The 9,067-nt window shown below is 53.2% G+C and overlaps 1 long non-coding RNA gene and 1 other non-coding gene across 2 annotated transcripts; both read right to left on the reverse strand.

The window, feature by feature from the left end:
- Positions 1-1,826: 1,826 nt before the first annotated feature.
- Positions 1,827-8,736, reverse strand: LOC143956646 (uncharacterized). Its single transcript, XR_013269971.1, has 3 exons — positions 8,584-8,736; positions 4,888-5,014; positions 1,827-2,006 (listed from the first exon to the last, which is right to left on the reverse strand). It is a non-coding gene; the product is annotated as an uncharacterized LOC143956646 (long non-coding RNA).
- Positions 2,137-2,269, reverse strand: LOC143956647 (small nucleolar RNA SNORA84). Its single transcript, XR_013269972.1, has one exon. It is a non-coding gene; the product is annotated as a small nucleolar RNA SNORA84 (small nucleolar RNA).
- Positions 8,737-9,067: the final 331 nt, after the last annotated feature.

Here is a 9,067-nt window from a genome sequence, read left to right on the forward strand (position 1 = left end):
AGAGGGAGGGGGAAAGAGGGAGGGGGAAAGAGGGAGGGGAAAAGAGGGAGGAGGAAAGAGGGAGGGGGAGGGAGGAGGAGGAAAGAGGGAGGGAGGAGGAGGAAAGAGGGAGGGGGAGGGAGGAGGAGGAGGAAAGAGGGAGGGAGAGGGAGGAGGAGGAGGAAAGAGGGAGGGAGAGGGAGGAGGAGGAGGAAAGAGGGAGGGAGAGGGAGGAGGAAAGAGGGGGGGAAAGGGAGGAGGAAAGAGGGGGTGAAAGGAAGGAGGAGGAAAGAGGGGGGGAAAGGGAGGAGGAGGAAAGAGGGGGGGAAAGGGAGGGGGGGAAAGGGAGGAGGAGGAAAGAGGGGGGAGAGGGAGGAGGAGGAAAGAGGGGGGGGAGGAGTAAAGAGGGGGGAGAGAGGGGAGGAGGAATGAGGTGGGGAGAGAGGGGAGGAGGAATGAGGGGGGGAGAGGGGGGAGGAGGAGGAAACTGGAGGTACAATGTTACACAAGGAGGAGGCAGCAGAGGCTGGAGCTTCAATATTACACAAGGAGGCAGAGGCTGAAGTCACAATGTTATACGAGGAGGAGGTGGCAGAGGAATAAACTACAATGTTACACGTGGAGGCAGCAGAAGATGGAGCTACAATGTTACACAAGGAGGAGGAGGAGGTGGTAGAGGCTGGCACTACAATGTTAAACAAGAAGGAGGTGGTAGAGGTTGGCACTACACAAGGAGGAGATGGTAGAGGCTGGCACTACAATGTTACACAAGAAGTAGTAGGCAGAGGCTGGCACTACAACGTTACACAAGTAGTAGTAGTAGGCAGTGGCGTAACTAGAACCTTCAGGGCCCCGATGCAAGAAACCATAAAGGGCCCCCCTGAACCCCAGCCAGGGCCCTTCCCTCCGAGTCCGGCGGTGGAACTCCAGGGCGTGGTCACAGGTATGACCTGTAGTTCCACCACTGGTATCAGTAGTTTTTTTTTTATTAGTTTTTTTTAATTTTTAGGTGCACCCGTTCCCAGAAGAGATGAGGTCCTTTTCTCCAGGGCAGATGAAGTTACTGCCCCCAGGTGAGAAGGGGTCCCTGTCCCCAGGGGAGGTGGGGGTCCCTCAATCACCATGACTGGGCCGCGCACTCATCCATATTGGCCTGGGCTCCATCCAGTGTGCTGGACGGGTGATCAGCATATCTCCCAGAAAGACCTTTCATCATCTGCGTATGACGGGGGAGGAGGGGGACTGGCAGACAAGCCTGCAGTGTCCTCCGGGGAGCTCTCATAGGGCTGCACTGCATCTGTGTGCTTAAAGTTTGTTTACCCGGGAGAAGTATGCAGTGCAGTGGGGCCCGGACTCGGGGGGGCGGGACTCTGGCTGGGGAGAACAGACAGCGGACTGAGCAGCAATGCATGGAGCAGGAGAGGGGTACTCTGAGGAGCCGGCCGAGGACACAGGTCATGCGGGGAATTCACAACTAAAGAGCAGTCAGTGCGATAGTTGAGCATGGAGCTCTGCTAGTCACCCTCCACCTCCAGCCACCCGTGTGCATGGTGCACTGGTACCCCTAGCTGCCTATGCTTCTGCCGGCCATATGTAGAGGGGGCTGCATGGGCCCCCTGCATCACAGGGCCCGGTTGCGGTCGCAACTGCTGCACCCCCTATAGTTACGCCCCTGGTAGTAGGCAATGTTGCACAAAGAGGAGGTGGTAGAGGCTGGCACTTGAATGTTACACAAGTAGACAGGAGCAAAGGCTGACACTTCATTCACCTGAGCTGTACATCATAGCTCCCACCTTGCCTCCATTCTTCCCTCCCAGAGTCCTCAGTGTTAAGATCACAGTAGTAGGTTCATTCTAGGAGGACAACTTACCACTGGCAGGCCGTGACAGTCCCAGCCGAAGCGTCTCTCCACATAGAATCCACTCTGGTGAGCAAACCTTGTGACAATGTCCTTTATAGTGCCGGCCAGAATATGACCGTAGTGTGGAAGTCCGGTGGCAAACGGCGGGCCATCGTAGAAGGTGTATCTGTGGGTGAGAGAATGAAGATTAAGATCTCCCCATGTCCACAGAACTCTGTACTACAAATAGGGGGTGGACAGATCCATAGACAAAGTCTTGGCCAATAAGGGACCACCACATGCCCTCCTGTCCTGGTACATGTCACTGTGACCGGGCTATGGGGACAGCACAGCAACGTCATACCCCATGCTAATATCACAGTATTAATGTGCGCCCTTCATCATACGCTGGAGTGCAGTAACATCATACAGATCCAGCAACCACAGGGCATTATACATGGTGGCCAAGGGCCAGAGCAGCCAGAAATCACATGGGACATCCAGTAGGCCCATCACTACATGGTCTCACCTGGGTCTATTATTGTGGGGGCGGGGCAGCCATGGTCTCACCTGGGTTTATTATTGTGAGGGCGGAGCAGCCATGGTCTCACTTGGGTTTATTATTGTGAGGGTGCAGCAGCCATGGTCTCACCTGGGTTTATTATTGTGAGGGCGGAGCAGCCATGGTCTCACCTGGGTTTATTATTGTGTGGGCGGAGCAGACATGGTCTCACCTGGGTTTATTATTGTGAGGGCGGAGCAGCCATGGTCTCACCTGGGTGTATAATTGTGAGGGCGGAGCAGACATGATCTCACCTGGGTTTATTATTGTGTAGGCGGAGCAGACATGGTCTCACCTGGGTCTATTATTGTGTGGGTGCAGCAGCCATGGTCTCACTTGGGTTTATTATTGAGGGCGGAGCAGCCATGGTCTCACCTGGGTCTATTATTGTGTGGGTGCAGCAGCCATGGTCTCACTTGGGTTTATTATTGAGGGCGGAGCAGCCATGGTCTCACCTGGGGTTTATTATTGTGAGGGCGGAGCAGACATGGTCTCACCTGGGGTTTATTATTGTGAGGGCGGAGCAGCCATGATCTCACCTGGGTTTATTATTGTGTGGGTGCAGCAGCCATGGTCTCACTTGGGTTTATTATTGTGAGGGTGCAGCAGCCATGGTCTCACCTGGGTCTATTATTGTGAGGCAGCCATGGTCTCACCTGGGGTTTATTATTGTGTGGGCGGAGCAGCCATGGTCTCACCTGGGTTTATTATTGTGTGGGTGCAGCAGCCATGGTCTCACTTGGGTTTATTATTGTGAGGGTGCAGCAGCCATGGTCTCACCTGGGTTATTATTGTGTGGGTGCAGCAGCCATGGTCTCACTTGGGTTTATTATTGTGAGGGCGGAGCAAGCCATGGTCTCACCTGGGGTTTATTATTGTGAGGGCGGAGCAGCCATGGTCTCACCTGGGTTTATTATTGTGTGGGCGGAGCAGACATGGTCTCACCTGGGTTTATTATTGTGTGGGTGCAGCAGTCATGGTCTCACTTGGGTTAATTATTGTGTGGGCGGGGCAGACATGGTCTCACCTGGGTCTAGTATTGTGTGGGTGCAGCAGCCATGGTCTCACTTGGGTTTATTATTGTGAGGACGGAGCAGCCATGGTGTCACCTGGGTTTATTATTGTATGGGCGGAGCAGCCATGGTCTCACCTGGGTTTATTATTGTGTGGGAGGAGCAGCCATGGTCTCACTTGGGTTTATTATTGTGTGGGTGCAGCAGCCATGGTCTCACCTGGGTTTATTATTGTGAGGGCGGAGCAGCCATGGTCTCACCTGGGTGTATAATTGTGAGGGCGGAGCAGACATGATCTCACCTGGGTTTATTATTGTGAGGGCGGAGCAGACATGGTCTCACCTGGGTTTATTATTGTGAGGGAGGAGCAGCCATGGTCTCACCTGGGTGTATAATTGTGGGGGCGGAGCAGACATGATCTCACCTGGGTTTATTATTGTGTAGGCGGAGCAGACATGGTCTCACCTGGGTCTATTATTGTGTGGGTGCAGCAGACATGGTCTCACTTGGGTTTATTATTGTGAGGGCGGAGCAGACATGGTCTCACCTGGGTTTATTATTGTGAGGGCGGAGCAGCCATGGTCTCACCTGGGTGTATAATTGTGGGGGCGGAGCAGACATGATCTCACCTGGGTTTATTATTGTGTAGGCGGAGCAGACATGGTCTCACCTGGGTCTATTATTGTGTGGGTGCAGCAGACATGGTCTCACTTGGGTTTATTATTGTGAGGGCGGAGCAGCCATGGTCTCACCTGGGGTTTATTATTGTGAGGGCGGAGCAGCCATGGTCTCACCTGGGGTTTATTATTGTGGGGGCGGAGCAGACATGGTCTCACCTGGGGTTTATTATTGTGAGGCAGCCATGGTCTCACCTGGGGTTTATTATTGTGAGGGCGGAGCAGACATGGTCTCACCTGGGGTTTATTATTGTGAGGGCGGAGCAGACATGGTCTCACCTGGGTTTATTATTGTGAGGGAGGAGCAGCCATGGTCTCACCTGGGTTTATTATTGTGAGGGCGGAGCAGCCATGGTCTCACCTGGGTGTATAATTGTGAGGGCGGAGCAGACATGATCTCACCTGGGTTTATTATTGTGTAGGCGGAGCAGACATGGTCTCACCTGGGTCTATTATTGTGTGGGTGCAGCAGACATGGTCTCACTTGGGTTTATTATTGTGAGGGCGGAGCAGCCATGGTCTCACCTGGGGTTTATTATTGTGAGGGCGGAGCAGCCATGGTCTCACCTGGGGTTTATTATTGTGAGGGCGGAGCAGCCATGGTCTCACCTGGGGTTTATTATTGTGAGGGCGGAGCAGCCATGGTCTCACCTGGGTTTATTATTGTGAGGGCGGAGCAGCCATGGTCTCACCTGGGGTTTATTATTGTGAGGGCGGAGCAGCCATGGTCTCACCTGGGTGTATAATTGTGAGGGCGGAGCAGACATGGTCTCACCTGGGTGTATTATTGTGTGGGTGCAGCAGCCATGGTCTCACCTGGGTTTATTCTTGGATTGTTTTAGACACTCCTGGAAACAGTCCAGAGATTTCCACAGTTCCAGAATCTTCTCCTCCTCAGCCGGGAAATTTATCGTCTCTGGAACTTGATGATCCATTGTGGAGCCTGCATGAGGAACACAGGAGTCACACCTGAGAAGGATAACCTCCCCTGTGGTATAGCGAGGCCACCAATCACTGACCACTGTTTACTAACGCACATTTTCTCCCCCAGCCTCCGCTACTCTAAGCCCTTGTACACACGGTCGGAGATTCCGACAACCAAATCCGTCGGATTTTGTCCGAAACTGGTGTTGTATACACACGGTCAAACAAAGTTGTCGGAAAATCCGATCTTTCAGAACGTGATGACGTTATTTCGTTACGACGGGACTACGTTCAGGCTAGTAGCCAATAGCTTTGATGTAGGAATTTGATCTGAGCATGCGTGGCACTTTGTTTGTCGGAGTAGGCTACACATGATCGGAGTATGTCTGATAGGAGCATTTTGTCGGAAAATATTTCCAGCAAGTTGGAAAATTGGGTCCGACGGAATCTCCGACCGTGTGTACAAGGGCTTTGGCCCCTTTCACTCGCGGCTGTCGGCGATAAAGCGCCGCTATTTTTAGCGGCGGTATGCAGCCGCTAGCAGGGCCATTTTAACCCCCGCTAGTGGACGAAAAAAGGGTTAAAACCGCCGGCAAAGCGTTGCTGCAGCGGGCGGTATAGCTGCGCTGCCCCATTGATTTCAATGGGTAGGAACGGTTTAGGAGCGGTGAATACAACCCTCCAAAGATGCGGCTAGCAGGACTTTTTTCACTGCCCTGCCAGAGCACCGCTCCAGTGGGAAAGGCGCCTTAAACACCAAAAAGGACACTGCAGCAAGTTGCTTAATACAATCATGAGATGGTTGTTCAAATGTGAGAATTGAGGTGGGTCATATAATCGGTGAGAATATGGAGGCTGGCAGATTTCGGAGAGACAGTGGGGGAGACGCTAGGGCCACCCAGTGGGGGGGGGGAGACGTTAGGGCCGCCCTAGTGGGGGGGGGAGACGCTAGGGCCGCCCTAGTGGGGGGGGGGAGACGCTAGGGCCGTCCTAGTGGGGGGGGAGACGCTAGGGCCGCCCTAGTGGGGGGGGGGAGACGCTAGGGCCGCCCTAGTGGGGGGGGGAGACGCTAGGGCCGCCCAGTGGAGGGGGGAGACGCTAGGGCCGCCCAGTGGAGGGGGGAGACGCTAGGGCCGCCCAGTGGAGGGGGGAGACGCTAGGGCCGCCCAGTGGAGGGGGGAGACGCTAGGGCCGCCCAGTGGAGGGGGGAGACGCTAGGGCCGCCCAGTGGAGGGGGGAGACGCTAGGGCCGCCCAGTGGAGGGGGGAGACGCTAGGGCCGCCCAGTGGGGGGGGGGGGGGCGCTAGGGCCGCCCAGTGGGGGGGGGGGCGCTAGGGCCGCCCAGTGGGGGGGGAGACGCTAGGGCCGCCCTGTGGGGGGGGAGACGCTAGGGCAGCCCTGTGGGGGGGGAGACGCTAGGGCCGCCCAGTGGGGGGGGACGCTAGGGCCGCCCAGTAGGGGGGGAGACGCTAGGGCCGCCCAGTTGGGGGGGAGGTAGCGGTGTCTGTGGGACATGCACTGTATCTTTATTTTCAGTCCAATTTAATTCATACGTTTTGGTAACGCTCCCCCCTCCCCCAGAGGTGCAGTATTCTTTTTGGAGGTTTTTGTCTCATGTATGTATTTTCGAGTCCCCCCCCCTTCCTATATAGGGTATTGGCATCAATAAAGATACCCCTCCCACAACTTCTTTTCACACAGTATATAATATCTCATAATTTGGGAGGGCGCATTAAGGGGTATTCCTTATATTAAGGGTACACATCGTATTGGGGTATTCAGAAGTGGGGGATACGATGCTTCATACTGGGGGGGGTTGTGGCATATGTGGGTACATAGGGGGAGGGGGGTGGTATATAAGGAGGTACATAGGGGGATGGGATATATGGGGAGGGGGATATGGCAAGGGGGTTGGGACATATCGGGGTACATAGGGGGAGGGGGTTGGGATATATGGGGGATACATATAGGGAGGGGATTGGGATATATGGGGTATAATCCCTCATATTGGAGGTGGGGGACACACTTTGGGGTGCACAAATGTGAGGGAGGGGTATAATCACTAGGGCTGAAACAACTAATCGATTAATCGACAACTAATCGATTATGAAATTAATCGATTACTATTTTCATAATCGATCAATCGGCCAGTAACAAAATGAGGTTAAAGTTAATGAGTCTGATGATATTTACCAGATTGACCCTTTAATAGTATATCTCCTCTAATAGTATATACAGTATATACCCTCTAATAGTGTATGCAGTATATATCCCCTCTAATAGTATATACATTATATCTCTCCTCTAATAGTATATACAGTCTCCTCTAATATATACAGTATATCTCTTCTGTCTGTTATTCTCAGAGTGGATTAGATATTTTGCTCCCTAACCATATAGTTGGTTATTTATATTTACCACTGCATATAGAGATATTTAAGAATAGATTGCCTTTTTTTTTTAAACTTTACATATTAACTAAATTATACGCCACACCTTTTTTTTTTTTTAAGGTTATTAATCAATTAATCGAAAAAATAATCGGCCAACTAATCGATTATGAAAATAATCATTAGCTGCAGCCCTAATAATCACACACATATCTTGGATGGGAAATATTGGGGGTCTATGGGGTGTACAGGGGACACATTGTGGCACTATGGGGGGAACAAACTGGGGGTGTATAGGGGACACGTTTGGGGGGGACATATTGGAGTGTATAGGGGACACACATTTGGGGGGATATGTTGGGGTATATAGGGGGCACACGTTGGGGGGGCACATATTGGGTGTATAGAGTACACACCTGTATGGGAGGACATATTGGGGTGTACAGGGGACACATTGGGGTCTATAGGGTGTACCGGGGACATATTGGGGTGTATAGAGGACACATGTTTGGGGGGGGCATATTGGGGTGTATAGAGGACACACCTGTATGGGGGGGAACATATTGGGGTGTACAAGGGAAATGTTGCAGTCTGTGGGGTGTACAGGGGACATATTGGGCTGTACAGGGGACATGTTGGGGGGGGCATATTGGGGTGTATAGGGGACACACGTTTGGGGGGGATATATTGGGGTGTACAGGGGACACATGTGGGTCTATAGGGTGTACAGGGGACATAATGGGGTGTATAGAGGACATGTTGAGGGGGCATATTGGGGTGTGTAGGGGACACATATGTTTTGGGGGATATATTGGGGTATACAGGGGACACATTGGGGTCTATAGTGGTGTATTGGGTACATATTGGGGTGTATAGAGGACATGTTTGGGGGGCATATTGGGGTGTGTAGGGGACACACGTTTGGGGGGGGGGGACATATTCAGGTGTACAGGGGACATGTTGCAGTCTATGGGGTGTACAGGGGACATATATTTGGGGGGGGGCATATTGGGGTGTACAGGGGACACGTTTGGGGGGATATATTGGGGTATACAGGAGATATATTGGGGTCTATGGGATGTACAGCGGACATATTGGGGTCTATGGGGTGTACAGGGGGGACACTCGGGGGTGTGTCCCGGTGGTGAGGCCCCGCCCCCTCCCCCCCCGTGTCACCCTCCCCGGGCTCCGCTCTCACCCGCACACCCGGCTCTCTGATGCAATGACTGGAAAGCGTGAGCGGAAGAGGAAATAGCTGAGAGCGAAACCCCGCCCCGCAATCACACCTCCCGGGACGTCCCGCCTCCTCCGTCCCGTAGAAGGCGATGGGCGGGGCTCTGTGCGTGTCAGAGGGGGGTTGGGTGTAGGAAGATGGCGACTACAGCGGAGTGTCGGTGTCACGACACATTCGGCGACCCGTTGTAGTGTCACAGTTTGATGCTTATCACAGGATGGTGCGGAAGTGACGTTGTTGCGTACTGCGCATGCGCGATGCGCTCCAAACGCTCGCGCCGTGCGTTCCAACATAGTTTCGGCAATACAGTTCAGCGAAACCATCACATAATGTTACGGAAGTGATGTTACACACAACACAAACACGGCCACGTTGTTACGTACTGCGCATGCGCGATGCGTTCCAAACACTTGCGCCGTGCGTTCCAACATAGTTTCGGCAATACAGT

Source organism: Lithobates pipiens, unplaced genomic scaffold (assembly GCF_037356315.1).
Source record: "Lithobates pipiens isolate NorthernLeopardFrog02 unplaced genomic scaffold, aLitPip1_a1.2 Scaffold_392, whole genome shotgun sequence".
NCBI lineage: Eukaryota > Metazoa > Chordata > Amphibia > Anura > Ranidae > Lithobates > Lithobates pipiens.